Here is a 23,324-nt window from a genome sequence, read left to right on the forward strand (position 1 = left end):
TATAGCTACAGCTACTCTCTCTGGATTCTGGTAACTGCTCCCTCCTCTTGGCCTTTCCGGTCTAAAGGTAGTAAAGTCTCCCTGATGTGCTTCACCATCCTTTATTGGTTTCTCTTAACTCTGCTCACACAGTTGTAAACATTCCTTCATTAAACTCCTCCCTCCTTACTTTCCTTGCATAAGTGTGCCATCAATTTCTCAGTGGACCCTTGACTACTACCATACCTTTCCCTCCCTGTCTACTTGCTAAATTTTACATTGTTTGGGCTCCAGTAACCCTGTATGGCTTCTCTGAGAAAGTTAGCTCTTCCCCTACCTCCTTGAAAACATTTCTTACGGCACCCTGTGTTTAATTATGTGTGTCTCTCCCATTAGATCTTGAGTTTCTTATGGTGGGAAATGAAGCTTATTCATCATTATTGTCTTGCCTCCTGGCCAAGTAGATGCTTGGTAAGTGTTGATTATCTTTTCTTTTGAAAGGGGGTCAAATTGGAGAGAGAGTATTTGTTTTTATATTTATTTCAAATTACTAGAATTTGAAAAAGAAATGCTTGCCAATTATTTTAAAAGTTATAACCAAAGGAAAAAGAGTGAAGTAAAAGTAAAAGTCTATCCCTCACATCCATGTAGGAAGTAACCACGGTAATAATTCGTGATGTATATACGGTATCTTTTGTATGCACAAAAATGCATAAATTTTATTTACAAACAATTATATACATGTATTTCTCTGCTCCTTGCTTTTTTTCACTTAACAATACGATACAACTGTATTTTATGTCAGCTCATATAGGGTATACACACTTACTTTATTATTTTTTATGACTGAATTGTACAAATGCTCCTTGACTTACAATGGAGTTACATCTCAGTAAACCCACTGTAAGTTGAAAATATCGTAAGTCGAAAATTCATTTAATGCTCCTAACCTACTGAACATCAAAGCTTAGCCTAGCCTACCTTAAACATGTCCAGAACACTTACATTAGCCTACAGTTGGGCAAAATCATCTTGCTGCCATTGCCCTGCATCATGAAAGAGTATTATACTGCATATCGCTAGCCCAGGAAAAGATCAAAAGTCAACATTTGAAGTATGGTTTCTACTGAATGTGTGTCACTTTTGCATCATTGTGAAGTCAAAAAATACTAAATTGAACCATCATAAGTTGGGGACCATCTGTACGCCTTTAGAAAAATGTACCATAATTCATTTAAGAAGTCCCCTATTTACTGTACATTTAGGTTATCTAGTATTGTTCACTATTATAAGCGAACCTGAGACATATTGGACAAAAACTGAGACATATTGGACAAAAGTATATAGCTGAACTCATTAAGCAAGAAAGGAAAGCCTCCAGATTCCAGAAACAAAAAGAGAACTCAAAAATCACAGCAATGAGCATGTATTGAAGTTTCACAATTCATGGGGATAATGAGACCAGATATGTTCCTTAGAGCCTGAGGTTTTGAGTCCATTGAAGGGCTTGGAATTGAGTTATAATTGTGCTTCCTGCACAAAACAAGGACCAGTAGAGAGCTGCCTCATTTATGAATTGAAATCAGATTTGTCAAATAGTTAGGGTACAATAATAACAAATCTTATTTAGTACTTATAATGTGCCAGGGACTGTTCTACATGCTTTGCATGTGTTAATTTATTTAATCCTCTCAAAAGCCCTATGAAGTAGGTACTATTAAAATTTTCATTATACAAATAAGGAATAAAGTGTTTAAGTAACTTGCTTGAAGTCACACTGCTAGGCATCCGGACTCCAGGGTCCATTCTCTTAACTATTATGCTATCCTTCATCTCTACAAAGAAGATATAGACATTCTTCCCTAGAATAAGGTAGAAATAAACTCACCTATAAAAAGTTTAAAAATCAAAACATGAGCTACACACTGGTATGAGACTCAAATTCATAGTAGCCACATAGTTCAGAAGCCCTAACATGAAAGCTTAATATAAAAACTGGTTCAGAACTGAGAACACCATAGAACTCTGGTAGAGACAAATGAAGAACTGTCCATAGGGCCATCTGTACAACTTAGAGTCAAATTCTCACAGCATATAGCTCCTACAGAACATAAGCTCACATGGAAAATTATAAAGCCGATGAAGAAACCCACTACAATGAGAAGTAGTCAGAATGTACAAAAAATGGGAGAATTCAGTTCCAAGGAACTGCAGATAATATAGCAATCTGAACAGACTTTAAAATATTGTATGTTAAAGGTTTAAATATGTATATTTAAAAGGACAGAATAAATAAAGCAAGGACACACACACACACACACACACACACACACACACACACACACACACACACACATTCCTCCAGAGAAAATTCTAGAAATGAAAAATAGAAATTATGGGATGAGCATTGGAAGACCTTAGCTCTAGTTCCATTGAAAGGTTAAAAATCAACTGACAGGTGAAACTATGAATAAGACATGATTGAAGGGAGAATTAGTGAAATAACAAATAGAGCTGGGATAATCATAGAATATAACAGTGCTATAAAAATGTTAACTATGAAAGAAAAATTAGAAGCTACAAATGACAAAATAAGAAGCTCCACATACATCTAATAGAGGTAATGTTCAAAGAGAAATGGCTGAGAATTTTCCAGACCTGATAAGACATGAGTCCTCAGGTTAAAATCCTGTACCTACTCCTAAGCAGAATAAATTAAGACAAATTGATAACTCCTAGATGTATCATGGTGAAACTTCACATCAAAGATGAAAGGAAAATCTTAAAATTTACTAGAGACAAATAATGCTGCAAGGTCTTTCTGCAGGATAAATTCCTAAAAGTGGAATTTCTGAGACAAAAGATATGTACATTGAAAAGACATTAATGTGTATTTAAAAAATTTTTTCAATTATAATTAACATTCATCATTAATTTGTATTAGTTTCAGGTATATAGCATAGTGGTTAGATATGTATATAATTTACAATGTGATCCTCCAATTAGTCTAGTACTCACCTGGCATTATATACAGTTATTACAATATTATTGACTATATTCCCTATGTTGTACTTTACATTCCCATGACTATTTTGTAACTGCCAATTTGTACTTTTTAATCCCTTCACCTTCTTCACCCAGCCTTCCAACACCCCTCCCGTCTGGTAAATTGATGTTTTAAATGAACGAGTGAGTGAATTAATGAGTCCAGTAGAGACATTATTTCTTTCAATTTAGGCATAATATTTCTTTTGGTACAGCCTGAGGTTGCATCCCCTAACTATCGATTAATTTATATATTTGCAGCTGCATAATTACTATGGATTCATATTGAGCATGAGGCCAATTAAAATCCTCAGGACTTTTCCAAACGAAGAGCTGTCAAATGAGGTCCTCTCTAGCATGTACTTGGGCGATTAATTTTTAAAACTCGGATGTAGGACTATTTAGATATTGGTGAGATCATTGAGAGCTCGAGTCATTAAAGAAGGTTTTATAAAAGAAATAGGACTTAGGCTGAATAGGATTTATTTTAGATGGAGGGGATAAAAGAGAGCTTCTAGATTTATGGAATGGAGGTAGCAAGAGTGGCGAATTAGGTGCATGAACAGGTCATAGGCTAAGAAATTAGCTTTGGGTGGATATGTGAAGAATGGGGGAGTAAAGAGATAAGGTTCAAAGGCAGGGTGGGTCCAGATTATGGAGGGCCTAGAAAACCAAGCAGTGTTTGGATTCGATAAGATACATGGTTAATTGGGAGTCACTTCAGCCTTTTAAAAAAGAAATTATATTATCTGGCTAGCCAAGGAAGATTAAGGAAGGAGCTAAGAGATCGAGGGAAGTAATGCAGATCTCTAGTCTTCCCACTTCTGGATTACTGGATAGGTTATCTACACAAGTATATAGATAAACTGCTCAGCAAACAGTTCAGAGATACTAAGGTGTCCTTACATTGAACCACCTGACTAGTGAGAGCCATGTGTAATGAAACTGCATTGGTAAGACTAAAAGTGATGTTTAGGAAAATAGTCTAATAGCAAACTCAAGATGATTTAGAGCCAAGGGGGAAGTATATGAGAGGAAGGTAATGGTTACAGGGGAACAAGAGACAGAATGGGAGAGTGTAATGTCCACCGGAATGAGCATTAGAAAACCTTAGTTCTAGTCATCGATTTACCTCCTACTAACCATATGACCTGTGCAGATTACTTAAACACTGAGGCTAATTTCCTCATCAGCAAATCTTTAAGCTCTAGAGGGTTGTGACCAGATCTGCTTTGTTCACCATGGTATCCCTAGCTCTAGTACAGGGCCTAGCATATAGTAGAGCCTCAGTAAATAGTGGTTAAATAGATGAATGAATAAATAAGTGGACTAATGCCTCCCCTGCCTGCCTCATAGAGCTTCAAATAAGATCAGGGATGGGAAACTATTACATGGAATTAAAACACTAAGCAATCTTATTTTAAAATACTACGACTACTACTGAGAAGTATTTTTAAATTAAGTTAGAAGGCTTGTTGCAGTACTTTAAAGGTAAAATAATAAGTGGGCTAATGATAACAAATTTTATTAGTATTGAAAGTAAGAATAGTGAAAATATAAGACATTTCAAATTACTTCCCCAATTTAGGTAAAGAACATATCAGGATCTGTGTTCTGTACCATGTTCGGTCATTTGCACCCAATGTATTCATTGTAGGAGTAATAATGATATTAATTATAGTTAAAATTCATTGATTGCATGCAATGTGCTATGTCCTATCTATCTTTAAAAATGGGGAAACCGAGGTTGAGAGAGGTTAAATGACTTACTTACAGTCATGGTGAAGAATTTTCAGAGCTAGAAATTTTATCTCAAGTCTGTTTGTCTCTGAAGCCAGTGGGAAGAAACTGCAGATGAACTGATTTCTTCAAACCATAAGGATGCCCTTGCTAAGTGACAGAGCAGTCTAAAGATGGAATGGCCTGCCTCCTGAGCTAGTGACTTTCTCTTCCCTGGAGGCAGGATCACTACATAATTGGCAGGGCCCAGTGCAAAATGAAATAGTTGTACACTCATGAAACCAGCCCTGACTAGACGTTTTCAAGCCCAAGTTAGTCGAGCTCTAGACAGGGATGTTAGAGAGAGGAGTTGATGTGAGCTGAGGCACTGGACCAGATGACCTTAACATGAGATTCTATTTGCCCAGTGCATTAGAGTAGATCCCCGAGGTGGCTGACATGACACCTCAGAGGCTTTCAGATGAGGAAGAATTCTACAAGGTGACTCAGGGAGATCCATGGTTCTATAACCATCTGAGGCACAAAAACATGCTTTGCCCCATGAGGCAGCACAAGCACTCAGAAGAAAAAGGAAACTCTTAGTGGTGGTGAGACATAATGGAAAGAATTAGAGATTTGGGTTCAAATCTGACTCTACCACTTACTAGCTAGTGTGTGTCTTTGAACAAGTCACTTAAACCTTTCTGAGACTATTCTCCTACCTACAATATGATCCTAGTGCCTGCCTTGCAGGGTTGTGGTGAGGTTTCAGTGAGATGATTCAAGTCAAGTGCACCTGGCACTTGGTGAGCCCTTGATAAATGTTAGCCATTGTTTTCTTTCTATTATTGGGATAGGGGAAGGTATGACATTTGGTCATTTGCTTCTTCTTGGGCACTTAGTATCCCAGTAGACAAATCTTTCACACCCACCTAGGGAAACAGAAACCTCTTCCCATTTAGTCTTCTTAATCGTAGGATGATACTGGTAATGGGCTGTGGGTGAAGGTGAAAAGGAGCTGCTAGTAGACAGCTAGGAGAATGGAACTCAAAAGGTTTTCTTCTAGCCTTGAAAACACTCCCTCACAGAATAGGACTGTTTAAATTCAATCTTGGAATCTTACCAGGAGAATGTTTTACCTACACTGACTTTTCACAGGATCAGAAATAAGAATAAAATTCATTCCTGCCCAGCAAAGCTATATGCATTAGACACTTGAAATAGCAGGAACCTTAATAACTCTCTATTTGTCTGCAAGACCCCTATTCCACCTCTTCACCATTCTGTAAAACAGCCTGCATAGCAGAGCACAGATGCCCACAGTTTTCCAGGAACTTCATTGTCCCTTATGCAGTACAGAAAGAATGGAATGAGAATTAAGGGGACATTGTAGTGAATCACTGAATAGCTTGGCTTAAAAAAAATGAAACAAACCATTTATTAACTGGCCAAAAGGCTGGAACTATTATGTACCAATCTCTACCCCACTATGTCCACGTGCTGCACAGCATTTTCTTGCTCAGGACAAGTGGAACATTTCTTTTGCTTTTGTTTGAAAAAATACTTTTCATTTGGCCTTGGGCTCATCTCATAACTTCTCTTTCCACTATATTGCATAAGCCAGATATCTGCACTCATTTTGGTTGGTACAGGGAGTCTGGATTTTAATATCTACCCTCACTTCCAGTACTTCTCCACTTTTGTCCTTTTCTTCGGGACCCACATTTCCTCGTGGACATTCATTTTGAAACCTTACATACTTATTCTACCCAGTTTATTTGGCTACAATGTAGCACAGCATTGGGGTCATAAATATGAAATAGTTCCATCATGACTAATCTTTGAGGGTGGGGAGAAACAGAGCAGATCATGGGAGTTCATTGAATAATTACTTATCTAATAGATGTGCATATTCTTTTACATCTCTCCTCTCTCCTCCATACCCTGGGCCTCTCTCTCCTGAATTGTTGCTATAGCCTCCTAACCAGTTAATACATGTCCAACCTCTCTTTCTCCAATCAATCCTAAACATAACTGTCAGTCATCTCTCTAAACCTCTACCCTTGGCTACAGATCCTTAATGGCTCCCCTTACCTAATGAGTAACATGAAAACTTCTTATCCTGGCATTCAAGGCTTTTCACAGTTAAGTATTTACTGATTTTTTTTCGGCCTTCTCTCCCATTACTCTTCTGCATATATCTTTAGCTTCAACCAAATTTGATCACTTCTTATTTCCAGAGCACATGCTATGCTCTCCTTTTTCAGTGTTTCTTCTATCTGGAATCAATCCCACTCCACAGGGTTCTCTATTTACCATCCTATTCATTCTTTAGTGTCCATGACAAATGTCACCTACTTCATGAAGCCTTTCTACAATCCTTCAGCTGGATATGAGCTTTCTTTTCTGTGAACTTCCTCAACATTTAACTTTTCTTTTAAGGCAATCACTATACAGTTCTTATTATGGTTGTATGTGTAATAATAATAATTACTTACATTTGTTGAGTGCTTACTATGTGCCAGACACTGTGCTAAATGCATTTCAGGAGTTATGTGTATCACAGGTTCTCATTTTTTTTGGCCTCATGATTTTTACATGCTTAAAAATGATTGAGGACTTCAAAGAGTGTTTGTTTCTTTGGCTTATATCTGTTAGTATTTACCTCATTAGATATTAGAATTGAGAAATTTTTAAAATACCTATTTATCAATTTATTAAAATAACAATATTAAATCCCCTACACATGTTAACATAAATCATATATTTTTAATGAGAAATAATTATATTTTCCAACCCCCCCAAAAATGTGGTGAGAAGAATAGCATTGTTTTCCATCTTTTAAATAACTGGATCAGTGGAAGATAGCTGGATTCTCATATCTGCTTCTGCATTCAGTGTATTGCACTATCACACATCATACATCCTCTGGAAAACTCCACTATACACTTGTGAGAGTATGAAAGTGAAAAAAGCAAAACAGGTCTTAGAATTTTTATGAAAATAGTTTTGACCTCATAGACCTCCAGGGGTCCCTGAGCCATACTTTGAGAAGTGCTGTTAGACATGAAAGAGGTAATGTATATAAAAAGTGCTTAGAATAGTGTCTAGCACATAATAAGCAGTATATAAGTGTTTGCTATTATTTTCCTCAATCCCCACAATCCTCCCTCCACATGAGGCAGATACTATTATCCCATTTTACAGATGGGAAAACTAAGGCACAGAGAAGGTAAGTAACTTGCCCAAGGTTATGCAGATAGTAACAGGCAGAAGCAGATCTGAGACTTGAAGCCACTGAGTCTTCCCCGAGCACATGGGCTCTTAGGCATTCTGTTAGACTGCCTCTCCATCTACTTAGTAAAGAAGTTAAGGTAAAGGTTATGTCTTATCTCTATATCCCCAGGGTCTGACTCTGGCCTCCTGAACTGTTGAGTAATCTTGGCATTTATGAGTAGCCATTAGGCAACAATCTCTAAAAGTTAAAGCTTGAAGGTGATGAAATTGACCCTAAGGGTCTGTGGAAGGTCAAAAAGTTAAAGAAGAGAAATCCATGGAGTTTGGAATGAGACAGATATGGATGGCTTAAAATGTCAGTTCTGCCACTACCTAGCTGTTCAATCTTAGTCTGTTTGAGAGCCTTACCTTCCTCTTCTATAAAATGATGATAATGACCTTTCTCATAGGTTGTTGTTGTATGGCTTAAATGTGATAATGTATGTAAAGTACCTGGCACACAGTAGGTGCTCAATAAATGAATTAATGATTCTATATGAGCTAGCACAGCATAGAACACATGCCAGGTGGCTCAATATTATGTTGAATTTATGGAATTAAATAGTAGTACTGATTAGAGCAATTTTAGTTCTCACAGGCAATTTTAATTCCATTAATAATAACTCTTTATGAAAACCTCATTGTGGGTATGATTGTGTCAATAACTGCCAATCAACTGACAATTGGGTGTGCCCTGGGAGCTACCCAATTCCTTTCTGTGAACCGTTCTCTAGGAAGACACATTTGAGTGGTCCTGAGAGACATTGAAATGGCAGCTGCTGCCCTCCCCTTCAGGCTCTGCCAATGCTCTCTTAACAGCAAGCACAGCTTCTTTTCCACATATTTTGCTGTTTCTAGCTCTCTGTTCCCATCACTGTGCTTACCACTTACATAATATTTTGAGACTCCTCCCTGGTTTTCTCTTTAACAACTTATTCTTTCATGATAATCTGTATTATACCACCCCACCCCCTTTTTACTGCACCTTTGAATTGCTCTCTTGTGTTCTAGTCTTGATTGTTTTCCCTTTCTGATAGCTTTTAGGGAGCTTCTTTATGTGGCCTACACTCTTACTAAGTGGTTTGATGAGATTCTGGTTTTCATCTGATATTAATTCTCCATGAGGGACAAATAAGGATCTGTTTTAAGTTGTTCTTTTAGTATTCTTTTAAATTATAGACCACAGAAGTCTTCTGTCACGCTGCCATCTTCAATTCAAGACTCTACATTTTCTTTCAGTGACGAGTTGTGACTTCAGAACTAGAGAATATTGTAGCTCATCATGGTTTTCTACACAGTCCTCTTTTTTTCCCTCTAGGTCCATTCAGGGCCTTCCTTAGAGTGACTCAACTTCCCTGGCATCTAATTTTACCTATTTTGAAAACAAGTCTTGTTTTCTCAATTCCCTCTGAAATGTAGTTGCTGAAGTAAATACCTACCCCCACACAACACACACGTACTCTGTTTCTCACACACACATGCATGTGCACATGTTCACACATGTACACACACAAATATACTCTTGAGAGATGAGTAAAGTAATGGTTAATGGGGAAGCAAAAGTATTTTTTTTCATTTAGTTCACCTTCCCAATACTGGTGAATTAAAATTCAAGGATTTCTAATTTGAAATGCATGAATGGCCTTCAGGTGGTCTCTGAACTCCCTGAAATTTATCCACTCGCTAATTTATTGAGCATCTACTATATGGTGAACACTGTGGTAGATGTGTCTACGTGTGTTATATAATTTATTCCTCACTCAAACTCTGAGAATAGATTATTATGGTCTGCATTTACAGATGAGGAACCTGAGTCTCAGTGGGTGAGAAAGGCTCACTCAAAATCACTCAGTCAGTAAGTAGTAAATTTGAATTTGAAAGCCAGGCTTGATTCTTTATCATCATCATCAGGTCTTCCAAGCATGAAGAAACACTTGGCATTTCAGTAGATGGGAATACGGCAGTGTGAGGAAGCTAGAATGAATAATATGATTAAAGATATGACTAAAGATAAACATGGGGAAATGTAGCTACCTGTAGGAAAGTAGTAGGAGTTAAGGTTGCAAAATTATGTTGGAGACAGAACATAAAAGATTTAGAAATTTGAACTTTTTTTCCATCAACCTGAGAGAACAATGAAAAATTTTGGAGTAGAACAATGACATCATCAGAGATGTGCTTTAGGAAGATTAATCTGATTCCATGGCTCCTCTACGTTATTAATAGTATTTAAAAAATATATTTGCTTAGAATTGTTCATTTATACTCCAAGTCTATGCTTTCGTCAAAATTCTCTCTTTGTTTTTAAATATTGCAGCAAAAACTCAGAAGTTCATGTGGAAAAAAACATAAAAGAAACAAACCACACACACAAACACAAGGTAATTATGTACAAGTCTGGAAGAAAGAGGACAATGGGTCATGATGAATTTATTAAACAGTGTGGGTAAGCAAACAAAGGCTACCAGAATCTGGGAGACATAGATGAAGGTTGTAGAAATGGCACTTGCGGGTTTTCTGATTCCTTTTGTTAAAAGAGCAGAAGAGAAACTACAAAAGAGGCAGGGGGAAACCCATGAAGTTGAGTGTTAGACTAAATGAGGAAAAATAGTAAAAATAAGGAGGAAGGGTATAACTCATAGCTGGTTTTGGTGTATCAACCCAGTTAGACAGTGTTGAAAACAAACCTCCTACTGGGAATTGGTTTGTCAAATTAACTGGCTATCTCCTAGAGTGCCCTCCCTTCTCTGTCTTCCTCTATATTCAATTGGTCACCAGGTTGCTGTGAGTCTACCTCAGAAGGTTCTCCTGAATCAAGGCCCTTTTCCCAACTCCCACTGACAGGTTCACTATGAATTAAGTTCCATGCACTCTCTCACCTGGACCAGGCTTCCTGCTTCTAGTTAGTCTCTTCCTCCCTCTACTTCTTCAATCTACCTCAAGTCTGAGCCTCCTAATACTTCCCTGCTTATAATCCTCTATGGTAGTCCACTGCCTATAGGATATAGTAGAACTCCCTTAGTTTGGCAGAGTGAAGTTGCAAAGGAACTAAAAAAGTCCCCTAGACCTGTAAATGAAGGAGTGACTAAGGAGCTATGTCTGGGATGAGAAACCCTTAAAACAAGCCAACCAGTAGCTTCTTCCTCCTGATTTCAGAACCATTCCTCTTCCCAATATATATAGGTGTGTATATACCTATATATGCATATATACATATATGCATGCATATATCTATCATCTATCTATCTATCTATCTATCTATCTATCTATCTATCTATCTATCTATCATATATCTATCCATCCATCCTGAGTAGGTAACTTATGCTTGCACTCAACCTAATGGTATATTGAAAAGGGTATCTATCCTCCTTTCGATGAAATATATGAAGCTCTTTCTTCCAGGATATTTCTTCATTACAATCGTCTTTTGCACCATGGCGCATCTCCTAAGTACACCCTTTAAGCCCTCCTACTCCCAAGAACCCTTATCTTTGCTTAGCAAAGCTCACTTCCCAAGCTTGGAGAGATAAAGAGTACCCTTTTAAAAATCAGAGATAAATAAAAAGGGGGGGATATCATAGTAGATATCGTATTTGAGTTCATTTTTATTAAGTCTTCTACCATGTTTAAGACCCTTCACTCTTTGATTACACAGCCTACTCCTCCAGTCTCATCTTCAATTTTCACCACTTTTCCCCACCCCTTCACAATCTTGGCATTTTCTAGACTCCAGTCATACTGAAATTTTCAACATTCCTTAGATAAACTAAGTCTTTGCAGAAATTCGTGCACATGCTGTTTGTTCCATCTGCTCAGAATACTCTTATTCCTCTTATCTCACCAGTAAATTCCTATCCTCCTTTAAGACCCTACACAACTATTGCATCCTGTGGGAAATTTCTTCTGACTGCCCCAGATGGAATTAAAAGTCTTCTCCTCTGGGCTCCCATAACATTTTTATACCCTTATTATAGTACCATACTATGGAAATACTATGTAATATTATTGGATGTGCTCTGGAGGCATACTGCCTGGGTTTGAGTCCTGACTCTGTTAATTATAAGCTATGGGGTATTGGGCCAATTACTTCACTTCCTTTTGCCTCAGTTTCCTCATCTATAAAAGTAGAATAAATGAGATAATCCTTGTAATGCCTTTAGAAAAGAGCCTGTCAAATTGTAAATGTTAATAAATAGTAGACGTCATCATCTCTTCTGATGTTACGTTACTATAAATATGTAGCATACTCATATGTATAATATACCTGTATTATTATATTATGATTACATTATTATTATAGCATTATATAACTTTTGCTGTGTTTATATCTTGTCTCATAAGCTGGTTTATAAGTGTTTTGAGGACAGGACACTTGTATTACCTTCTTCCCTATAGTGCCTTGTATGAGTGTGGGCTCATTAAATATTTGCTGGAGACACTATTTTATAGGGGGGAAAGCACTAGATCTCTATCTCCCTGAGCCTCAGTTTCCTCATCTGTAAAATGGGGATGATAATAATAGTACCTACCTCATAGAGATTCTTAAGAATTAAATAAATCAGTACACAAAAAGCATAGCCCATGGTAAACATTCACTAAGTGATTGGGGTTATCGAGTTTGTATCCCTTTGCATTTATAAATAAATACTTGCACTTGAGTAAATGAACCTAGTTATCTTCCAAAACTTGGGTATCTAGGGGATCCAGGATGACAGGATAACTCCATTTACTCCTAGGAATAAAGAAGAAAATGTGAGTCATCTTCATTGTATTTCATGGGTCACTCCGAATTGGGGTACCATCGTCTAGCAAGTGACAGACATGGCCAACTGAATCACTATAAAATCCTTTCTGTCAAGATTACTACAGCACCATCCAACCCCACATATAGCCACCAGACACAGTCCCTCACTAGGTACAGGGTACATACTCTTCCTGTGATGGGCAGAAGAAAGAGCTGCAAAATTACTCTGGAGCCAGAATGTCTATAAACGCATTCCTCTTGCGTCTTCTGTAGTCTCTTCCCTTTTATTTGCTAATTAACTTTCACTATACTCACTTTTAGCATAGTCCAAGTCTGTGCAGACTCTCTCCATCATAGTTCCAGGAGAATTATGGAGAAATGACAAGCATTGGCTATTTAAGTCCAATATTGCATTATATTGAAGAATATAGCACTCTAGAAGCAGATGGCCTGGATTAGAAGCCCACCTCCACTATTTACTTCTGTGAGACCTTGGGCTAATCAATGTTTGTGTAACTCCATTTCCCCATTGGTCAAATAAAGACAATAAAAGTACTATCCTCTTAGGAATTTTGTGAGTATTAAATGAATTAATACAACAGAACACTCAGAAGAGTGTCACACAGTAGGTGCTATATAATATTATCTATTATTATTTTAACAACTTTATTGAGATATAATTCACATACTATAAAACCATAAAATTCACCTGTTTAAAGTTTACAGCTCAGTGGTTTTTAATATAGTCACAGAATTGTGCAACCATCACCAAAATCTAATTTTGTAACATTTTCATCGCCCCAAAAAGGAACCCTGTACCCATTAGCAGCCATTCTCATCGATGCCTCCCTTTCTCAGCCCCAAGTAACCACTTTCTGCAGATTTGTCTCTTCTGGACATTTCATATAAATGGACTCATGCAATTGGTGTTCTTTCGTGACTGTCTTCTCTCACTTAGCATAATGTTTTTAAGGTTCATCCACGTTGTAGTATGTATCAGCACTTTATTCTTTTTTAATGCTGAATAGTATTCCATTGCATAGATATATCACATTTTATTTATCACTTAAGTGACATTTGGGTTGTTTTCCACCCTTTGGCTATTATGAATAATGTTTCTATGAACATTCATTTACAAGTTTTTGTGTGAAAATATGTTTTCATATCTCTTGGGTATATACCTAAAAGTAAAATTGCTAGATTATATGGTAACTCTGTGTTTAATGGTTTGAGGAACTGCCAAACTGTTTTCCACAGCAGCTATACCATTTTAAATTCTACCAGTGGTGGGAATGAGAGTTCCAATGTCTCCACATCTTTATCAACACTTGTTATTATCTGTGACTTTTATAGCCATTCTAGAGGGTGTGAAATGGTATTTCATGATTTTGATTTGCAGTTCCCTGATGGCTAATGATGTTGAACACCTTTTCATGAGCTTATTGGCCATCTTTATATCTTCTCTGGAGAAATGTATATTCAAATCCTTTGTCCATTTTAAAATTTGGCTGTCTTTTTATTATTGAGTTGTAATAGTTCTTTATACCCTTGTCAGATATATGTTTGCAAATATTTTCTCTCATTCTGCATGTTAACTTTTCACTTCTTGAAGCTATTGTTATTAAATAGAAATTTACAAGCTCACATATGATACAGAGTACAGACTGCATTGAAGAGGATGAGATCTAAAAACCAGCTGAGAGTTACCCTTAGGTACACAACCCTTCTCTACTACTGTCCTTCGAAATTAAATTCAAAACAGATTAATCTACTCTGTGCCAGGCTCTGTAGGGAGTAAGATCTGGCCTCTATTCTCAAAAACCTTACTAACTTAGAGGGAAAAGAAGATGCAAACATTTGGGAATTTAAATAATTATAACATGTTGATATAGCAGTTCAAGATCACAATAGAAAAGATGTCACAAGGCACTATGTGATTAATTGCCAAATGAATTGCATGGAAAAAAATTGCTACAGGAACTCAAAGGAGGGAGAGAGAACTTTGGGGATGGGGTGGCCAGGGAAGCTTTAAGAAGGAGGGATCTAAGTCATCTCTAATTTACTGCAGCCATGCCTGTGTAATACTAAACAAAGTCTTGAAGAGAAAATAAAAAAAAAATATTGACTCTATTTGAAGTGAGGCATCTTAACAATTAAACTGATATTGCCATTTCATTTCAACCTCAGCAAAATTCCCCACAGTTCTATCTTTTTTAGGAAGACTTATGTAGCCTCCGTTTAGTCCTGAAGTTACCAATTAGCAATATAAGAAGCCACATCTGGCTCACAGACACATTTTTGCTTGGTTCAACTAAAAAAAAAAAAAGAATTAGCTGCAAAAATTGTAATGGGCAAATGTCACATAAAATATGTATTCTGTTTATCTAGAAAAATTAGAAGACCTGACAACTCTGGGTTGGAGCAGGCACTCTCTAGGACCATTGATGAATTCATTCCTGCTTTGCACCTGCAGACTTTTCAGTTTGAAATCTTCTAGAAGCATAGATCTTAGACTGAAAGCTACCTCAAGCATGCATCTATTTCCATTCCTTGCCTTTGGACATGTATGGTTTTATTACCTTTAATTTACAGAATGTCAATTAAAACTCATAGAGGCTATGACTTGCCCAAGGTTACAGAGCTATTATGTGGAAGAGGAAGAACTATAACCTATGTTTTCTGCTTCTCAATGTTCTTTCAACAATATACCTTTCTAGTATTGATACATATTGTTTAGTAGCATTGTTCTGGCACTTTATGGTTTCTACTTGATGTTGTGGGACAGTTTTTGATTTAATAGTTACCTGTCTCAAACTGCATTGTAACATCCCAGAGTGCAAGGGGCCCACATCATGTTCTGTTATGAAAGCTCAGAACATGGAGCATAGTGCTTTGCATTTAATAGGCATTCAGAAGACATTTGTTGGCTTATTCATCAATAGGATTGTAAAGAACCCACTGTTTAACCTTTTTTCAAAATCTGGGTGTGTAAAATGTACTTATTTTTCAGAGACAAATATGTCTGTTACCTTTAAGAAGTTTCAGCTTTACAACGACTTGGAGGGGCAAGCTGATTGGTGTGGATAGGGAGGCTAAAGGACAATCTTTACATATTTCATGCAAAGCTTTTCATCCTAAGCTGAGTATGTCAAAGGAGAAAATGAGTAATTTGTTTGCCAAAGAAATTGTCTTTTGATCTTTTGATCTAAGGGAGGGGGCAGGGAGGGGACTATTATGTAGGCACATGTCACTGGGATGTAGCTTACTTTATCTAGGCTGTTCCCTGACTGATAAGAGGAAAGATGAAATAATAGCAGATGCAGCAAAAATGGTTTAAAGCCTTGCCTTAGAAGATCGGTGGTTCTCACACCCAAGTGTGCATCGGATATCCTTGGAAGGTTATTAAAACACAGATTGCTGTGCCCTGCCCCAGAGTTTCTGATTCAATAAGTCTGAAGTGAGTGGGGCAGAAGAATTTGCATTTTTCACAAGTTCCTAGGTGATGCTGATTCTGCTGATCCAGGGACCACACTTTAAGAACTATTGCCTTAGATTAACAAAGTTGTTGTCTCAAGAGAGTAGCTAATTAGAGAGATCTTGAGCAATAGTTAGCAACCAGAAGAAAAAAAGACCGTGGGGAAAGCATGTGCTGTATGAGTGGGGAGAGTGTGAATTGGCCAAGAAAACAGAAGGCCTGGATTCCAGTGCCAGTGGTATTTTCTTTAAGCATAAGTGTTGAAAACATAGTAAATAAGTACAGTTTAATCAACATGTTTCTGATTTATTTTACTAATGTTTCCCAAATTACACACTATGGAACCCTTTAAGATGTTAATAGGCATTCAATGAGAAAAAAAAAAAAGATTCATACTCAAATAAAGTTGGAAATTTTTGAGTTAAATAAAATTAAGCAGGGTTATTTACTGTACATCTTCTTATAGCCTTTAAAATACTAACATGTACTGCAAATATCCAAGGGAAAATAGAATATGTATTATTTTTCAGACTTAGTTGACTAAGAATCCTTTATTAATGCTGGCTAGTGTTCTGTAGAATATAACTTGAGAAACATTGGTTTGAATTAAAGTGCCCAAACATTTTTATCAGTGCTTGAGGCCTCTGGTAACAATGATAATAGCACTGTACTGAAAGTCAAAAGGTCTGGGATTTTGTTCTATTTCTGCCACTTGATTTGATAGGAAGGAAGGAAGGAAGGAAGGAAGGAAGGAAGGAAGGAAGGAAGGAAGGAAGGAAGGAAAGAGACAGGTCATTGTAGATCATGATTCTAACTGGAATGAATAGGCTAAGAAGCATAGACATTTCCTGTGTTGATTTGATTCCTGGCTCTAAGAGGAAGTATTATTTTACCAAGGACACTGAGTTAGCTTGTTTACCACAGAACACCGAAGGGTCTGTTCCCCCAATTAATCATTACCGTTTTTTTTTAAGAAATCTTTTATTTTATTTTTTTAAAACCTATTATGCCACGAATTCATATGGAATGGTCTCCAGCAGCTCAGGTTCCTTTCCATTGGTTCTCACAAAGTGTGCTTCTCTGGGTGGAGCAGGCTGGTACTTCAGTTGAACGCAAATACCTTTCTCTTTGGCTTCCTTCTTTTTTTGACCATTTTCTTTCACACATTTCAGGAAGCTATCTTGGCTCTTAGAGTGCTTAATATGCTCGATATGTACATTAATTCTCTTGGCAAGAATCTTGCCCTAACTTGTTTGTTTACAATGCCAACTGCATGCTGGGTAACATTGTAAACTCTTCCAGTTTTGCCATGGTAACATCTGTGGGGCATTCCTTTTTGAACAGTGCCCATTTCCTTGATGTCTACGATACCACCTTTCTTGTAGATTTGCATGTATGTGGCCAAAGAAACAACTCAATGTTTTCTAAAAGGCCTAGAGAACATATAGCAGGTGCTTCTCCTCTTTCCCTTTGTGTTGGTCATTTTGGCGAAATAAAGAAGATGGCGGTTCCAGCCAAAAGGTCATTAGCGTTTTTTTTTTCTTTCACTTGAACAAAATACAAACTTGACCCAATGGAGAAACATTACAAGTTGTATGTAGCAGGATGCCACAACATATCTACATTGATATATAGATAAAGCACATGCTCACAATAAAGAAGCATTTGAAAAGAAGCTGATGGAATTTAAGATCAAATTAATACTTGCTGGATTTCTACAAGCTACATAAATATATATGACGTGGGGTCCCTTATAGATCTGTGTGAAAGCTTTATTTAAAAAAAAAAATACAAGGGTCAATTTCAGTTTTAAAATAGAAAAAAATATTTACAAGCTTTCTGTCTTTTTTTTTTCAAAGTGATATTAATATTTAATTACATGGAAAATATGTATTCTAAGAACTCTGATTACCTATTTGATTGCATAGAAGAATGACAATGAGAAAATTAGCACTACTTTTAGCTAAAATATTTGAGAAATAAAAACTCATATGTAGCTTTTTAATTTTTTATTTTGAAATAAGATCTATATATCTTGAAGCTAGGTGAACTGAACATGCCCTAAAGGTCTCAGGGAATTCTCCACTGCTGTAGGGCCCAAAAGCACAAGGCTAAATAGAAATCACAATTATTGACATCCAACACAATAGAGATGGCTCTGTTGAGTCGTTCAGGAGGGATTGAGCCGAATTGTTTGGTCACTCTAGCCAAGCTTCTGATTAATCCAGTCAAACAACCTTATCAGTCAAGTCAAGGTGAAATTGGTCTTTCATCTAGATTTCGACTATAATGTCTTTCAAGAAAGAAACTTTCCCCCTTGTAAACCTTTTGTGCAGTATGACTCTTTCCCATGACTGTTAAAAGTTAGTTATTTCTTTAGCCAGCCTCAGTCATGAACAGTAGCTGGCTGCCACTCTCTTCTATCTACTTTTTGTCAACTGGAACATGGTTAATCTCAACTTCAAAAGGAGATGGATTCACTATGGAGTGGGAAGTGGAGAGAATCATTGTGAAGCTTTTTCTCTTTACCTATTCTCTTCTACAATTATAAGCTACTCTCTATTGATCTGTAATTTTAAAATGTGTTATGAAAGCTCTGCTATTTAGTGCTGCTTTTCAGTGATTCTACTAAGCTTTTCTGGGTTCGCTTTTATAAAATGAAATCCTCTCGTTTGGTTTTCTGCACATTCACACAAAAGCTGTTAATGTCCACGAACTCAATTCGGAGCTACAACTAAATAGTGTATTAAGAGTACACATGACTGCCACATTGGCCCTGGACTGCTGAATTCATGGGCAAGTCATTGTTCCCCAATCATCATGCCTAGGGGCACCACATGCATCTATGGTGAACATGGATTAATAAGAGCTGACTTAGTCTAAATAGTTTTCTGATAAGTGGTATAATATTGATGATTTGTCTTCCCCTTCTGATTTGTTTTTTATAGTAACCATAATTTTCTACATTATCATTGCAGCCTCAGTTGTGCTTTAATGTAGAAAATTTGCAAATTCCTTTGCTCGGGCTACAACTGCATGGCAGCGGCAGAACAATTTTAGGAATGTCTTCTGTCACAATTTTCCCTTTGTCCTACCCTGTCTAGTTTTAACTTCTCATTGCTTCTATACACTCCCTCATGAAAGAGGCATCCGAGTTGTTAAGTGAGAAGACATGTACATATACAAAGCCATAACATGTGAATGAAAAGGAAATACTCTCACACCAAACACACAGAAGTTGGCAAGTAGTCCATGGACCAAACAGCCTAGTCATTGAACAATATCATCTCTTCCTTTTTTATTCATTTAGGTCTATCGGCATCATGCAGATATGGCCAGTTTTTACCCATGATTTTATCAAAGACTGAAAAAATTTTAAAAATATGCTTCTCCTCTGATGAACAATTATCAATGAAATCTGTTTAGAAGTACAAACACATAATGTTTCACTTAGAAAGACCAATAATTCTGAATTAAGATAAAATTCCCATGGAAGTATTTTTTATATTCTTATGAATCACAGATGAGTTTATGATGAGCCATGCTTGTAGAAAAGAATGACAAATGAACTCATATTGATTAGACGTTTAAAATAACATGTCTAAAAATGTATGGGCTCACATTAAATATCAGGCAATTATTCATCTACCAGCTTCAAATATAAGTGGAAGAAAATGGTGTTCGAAGCTTAAAATGTAGTCAAAGATTTAAGTGTTCAACTTTCTACAATTTTTTTTAGTCTGTGTTTGATCAGAAACTTACAGTCAGATCATTGTGCCTAGAGTATATAGAAGGTATCTGTGAGTTATAGCATAGTGATACACCAATTGGTATATCAATTGATATACCAATTTATTGATTGCTTCAACCTTCGGAGGGGCTTGGAGGGGTCTGGGACAGCAAGGGCTCTTGGGACTTAAAAATATGCTTCTCTATGTATTCCATGAAGTTAAAAAGGCCAGGAAGCACTGAGGAGGCATCAGTCAAAATATTTGATGTTATGTGTGTATATGAGCGTGAGGGTGTAAGCTGGGGTGGGGGTTGTGCGTAGATTAGGAAGCATAAGACTGGAAACATGTATAACACATGCAAGGACCTGGGCCTTGGCTTCCCCTCTGAAACTTCTTTACAGGGGCATGTGTTTGTAGGAAACTTGCTTCCTGGATCAAGGCCGTAGTTGCACTGTTTGCATATTTCTCCTCTATTCCTGGGACTGCTCTGACCAGAGGCCACATCTCCCATAAAAACAGGGAGGCAGAGAAGAACATAAGAACTCTGGTCATGAAAGCCACTGTCTGGGTTCAAACACTGGTACCTTCTGTACTTAGCAGGGAAGTTTTGGGCCAGTTAATTTCTCTGACCCTCACTTTTCCCACCTATAAAAGGGGCTAATGACAGTACTTACCTCATAGTGGTTGTGAGGAATAAATGATTTAAGGCATGTAAACTGTTTATCCCAGTGACTGACATAGAGCAGACCCCCCATTCAATGTTGGTTTTTATGATTGTTGACCAATTACCAAGTAGCAGGTGCTTGAGCTTCATCCTTGGCCCCACAATGATCATATGAGGCAGATTTCTTATTTTCATTTTACAGGTAAGGAGGTTGAACTTCAGCGAGATAAATTACTGTGCCCAAGGCCACACCACTAGAAAGAGCAGAAACTAGGCTTCAAGTCCCGCCCCCACACTCCCACTATCATCAGTCCACCCATTCAAAGCAATGGTCAGGTCAAGAACCTCCAACATTTCTGAAGATTCCAAGTGTAGGGAAAATTCTAGAAGACTGTGAAATGAGCAAAGAAATGACCAGATATCCTCTCAGTGTAATTCTGAAGGCTCTGGGGATTGTACAGGTCTGGCGTTTGGTGGAATACAATTGATTATTGCTGTGAATATTGACTGATTTTTTTTGTTGTTGTTCTACACCTATTTGGGAATTTATTTTAGCATTCCTTAACTGACTACAAATGTGTGCTATTTTGAGTTCTCCTTTGCACTGGTTGTGATACCTTACTGGGTCCTCGTAAATGAGTTAAATAAAACTTTCAGCATGTGTTTACTAAAAACAAATGAACAAACAAAACCATAGTTAAATCACACTACTCTTGAAAAAGAGGATTCTTCTAGGAATCATTCCCTTCTCTCTAGAATAGTATAATGAACCCCTATGTACCTATTACCCAGATTCAACAGCTATTGTGATTTTTCATGTTAGCTTTATTTATCTTCCTTTCCTTTCTGCTTTGTCTTAATATTTTGAAGGAAATCCCAGGCGTTATATCATTTACCTCTACAAACCTCATTATGCAACTCAGAAAATTAGGGATATTTTAATATACAATGACAATATGATGATTGCCCCTGACCAAACTAACAATAATTTCTTTAAAACTATGCTCTTGAGCACTACAAAGTACTTCCACCATTCTGCTTTCTTTCCCAGCCCCCAGTAGAAAGTATTTCTCAGGCATCTGCTCTTGTACTTCCTCTGAGCTGGAATTACAGTTCGATGTGTACTGGGTATTCGCAATGTGTCTTTTTAGGTAAGCAGGGGTCAGACTGCCTTCTTCCTGTTTTACAAGGTCACATAGTCAATTACTGGCTGATAAATGAAACTTCAGTACTGTGGCTGGGTCTATACAGCCCCAAATATAATTTGCAAGAAAATTAAGTGAAGGGACCCTTTGCCTGGGGATAGTCCTGTGTGGTTTCTTTTGCTGTTGAAGCCCTTGTCACTCAGCCTCTAGCAAATTCTTTTCCTCAGACAGTTCAATCATGGCCCATTGGGACAGCCTGAGTAATGTGATCAGTGGGACTATAAGGTTTGTTCTCTCTCCTGCATCTGATTGGAATGTAGCTGCCACCCATCGGCAGGCCAGCCACACCCTGGAGCTTTTCTTTCCATGTTACTGGAGCTGAATTGGCAGGGGCAGCGGGGGCTGGGGTGCTCATCTCATCTCTCCTCTCTTTCTAGGCTTCACCTTGCTCTCTGTCAATGCAGAGGATGCCCAGAGCATCCACAGGCTGCGACAGGGCAAAGGCCATAATCAGCAAAACTAGCTCCACTGCTTTTCTGTTCTTGCTCTTTCCTAGTTTCAGAGACTTCTTAGGTGCCTGAGCTCTCCTGAGCTTGACCTCCATTTTTAATTCTCCAGAGCTCTTCCACTCTCCCAATCTCCCACCCAGATTTCCCAGATAAGTCTCTCAGAGTCTTACTTTCCAAAGTGAAAACTGGCTAGTGGGAAGAGGAAATCCTTGCTGTTTGCTAATGGAGGATAGAGTAGTCTGTCCAACTGGGACAACAGAAACCATGGTATATTTAAGGGAGAAGGAATTCAGTGTGGGAATTGGTTACACAGCTGATGATGCCAAGCCAAGGACAGTGAGACTGCTCAGAGATTAGCCACAGCAGGGAACTCCTTTGCTCCTATGCTAAACCTAAGGGCTGGGTCACTTGATGGAAACTGGAGCCACAGTAAACCTGATCAATGCTGCCAGAGCCACAAAAGACACAGTCACTGCTAGGGACATCATAGGATGCAAAGAGGGAGGGAGAGAAATACCTTGGATTCTCTCATCCTCCTGCTTTCCAATGTCCTACAAGTGCTTTCCATTGGCCAAACCACCAAAGTCTGGGAAACAGCACGCACAGGGCCAACTCATCCCCCTCTCCTCCCTGTTTCCCTCCTGCTGCAAAATAGAGCAGAGAAGGGAAAAGAGAGGGATGGATTTCCAAGGCAAACAGGCCTAGGACCGGCATAGGCCTAATGGCTGAATATATACTCCTCCTCTTATCCTTCTATCCCACTAACTTATTTGAATACATCAGGGTCTATCTATAAACAGTGCTTTCACTGAAAGCCCACAAGAAAAAGAATTCTAAGTGGGTGGGGCATGAACCTGCTTCCTTAACTATCTGCAAGTCTTATCCAGATTCTACCCAGTTCTTACTCAGTCATCTTATTTCACTTATAACTGTACGTGTCCCCACCCCTCTTACACACACACACACACACACACACACACACACACACACACACACACACACACACACAATCTAACAAAGACAGACAGGCTAATTTG

The 23,324-nt window shown here is 37.8% G+C and overlaps 1 protein-coding gene and 1 pseudogene across 1 annotated transcript in view; one reads left to right on the plus strand and one right to left on the minus strand.

The window, feature by feature from the left end:
- The first annotated feature begins 389 nt into the window (after window positions 1-389).
- RTL9 (retrotransposon Gag like 9) overlaps window positions 390-23,324 on the plus strand; it is an 80,408-nt gene continuing 57,473 nt past the window's right edge. The window contains exon 1 of the mRNA XM_023520024.1: window positions 390-450. The gene's annotated coding sequence lies outside the window, so the exon portion shown is untranslated. The remainder of the gene's footprint in view (window positions 451-23,324) is intronic.
- On the minus strand, window positions 17,229-17,721 carry LOC111729047 (annotated as a pseudogene).

Source organism: Pteropus vampyrus, unplaced genomic scaffold (assembly GCF_000151845.1).
Source record: "Pteropus vampyrus isolate Shadow unplaced genomic scaffold, Pvam_2.0 Scaffold244, whole genome shotgun sequence".
Taxonomy (NCBI): Eukaryota; Metazoa; Chordata; class Mammalia; order Chiroptera; family Pteropodidae; genus Pteropus; species Pteropus vampyrus.